The following is a 1,056-nucleotide window of genomic DNA, read 5'->3' as shown; positions in this document are numbered from 1 at the left end:
TGTTGTTACACTAGACTCCAGCCCTGGCTAGAATGTCCCTAAGCACAGACTTGGGCCTGTGTTATTTTAAGTGGAACTGGTTCACAGCGTCACTTCCAAGAGATTGGCCCCCTCAGGCAGCCGCGGATCCAATGCAGCCCCCAGCCCCCATTGAACAGAAGGGTAGACTGAGAACCAGGGCAGTGGACGGCTTCCCCAGACATCTGCTGCATGGTGGGTCCGCTGTGTCTGGATCCCAGAACTCAGGCCCAGGCCCATGTGTTCCAGACCTTCCAGAGCTCAGGGGTGGGGGTAGTTTTGCAGGGTGTGGTGCGGGCTCCCAGCCTGCCCTGGGAAGTGGTGCAGGGGCCACGCAGACATCTGTGCCATGTGTCTGGTATTCCACAGCATTGCCACCCCACACCCTCACCTCTCCTGCCCCAGGGAAGAAGTCTGGGCTGGCTCATTCTACTCAAAGGCATTACAGAGATGAGGGCTGTGGCACCAGGCACCGGAATGAAGCGTGCCCCCTTGATTCCTGGGCAGTGTGCCCTCATCTTTCTCTCTGAGCTTTACTGAGTGCCAGACACTCAGGCGGGCCTATCAATCCAGGGCCCCGTCAATGGATGTATGGCTCCCATGGCGTGCCTAGCTCAGTGCTAGGTGCTGTTTGGGATGGGGAGAAAAAGCACGTTTTCCAGGGAGGGAGGGAACTGCCAGACATGCTGCTCTCTGGGTGTGGACCCCAGCAGGACAGACTGGTCAGGCTGACGCAGGATAAGGGGCGGTGGTGGTGGAGGCAGGCCCAGCAGGTCCTGGGCAGAAGCCTACCTGGTGTACAGAGGAGGCTTGTGGGGCTGGAGACCATAGTTGAAAACGAGGCTGCAGGACAAGGACAGAAAGAGAGCGAGAAGTCTGGGAGCAGCAAGACGTGCGGAAGGCCAAGAACACTGACCCTGGGAAAGAGGGGATGGAGAGACCCATCCAAGGAACGTGCGTGTGTACGCACACGTGTGTGCATGTGCGTGTGTGCGTGTGTGTGTGTGCGTGTGTGTGCGTGTGTGTGCGTCTGTGTGC

The sequence above is a fragment of the Equus quagga genome, chromosome 20 (assembly GCF_021613505.1).
Source record: "Equus quagga isolate Etosha38 chromosome 20, UCLA_HA_Equagga_1.0, whole genome shotgun sequence".
In the NCBI taxonomy this organism is placed as follows: Eukaryota; Metazoa; Chordata; class Mammalia; order Perissodactyla; family Equidae; genus Equus; species Equus quagga.
Note: the sequence above shows the minus strand (reverse complement) of the source record.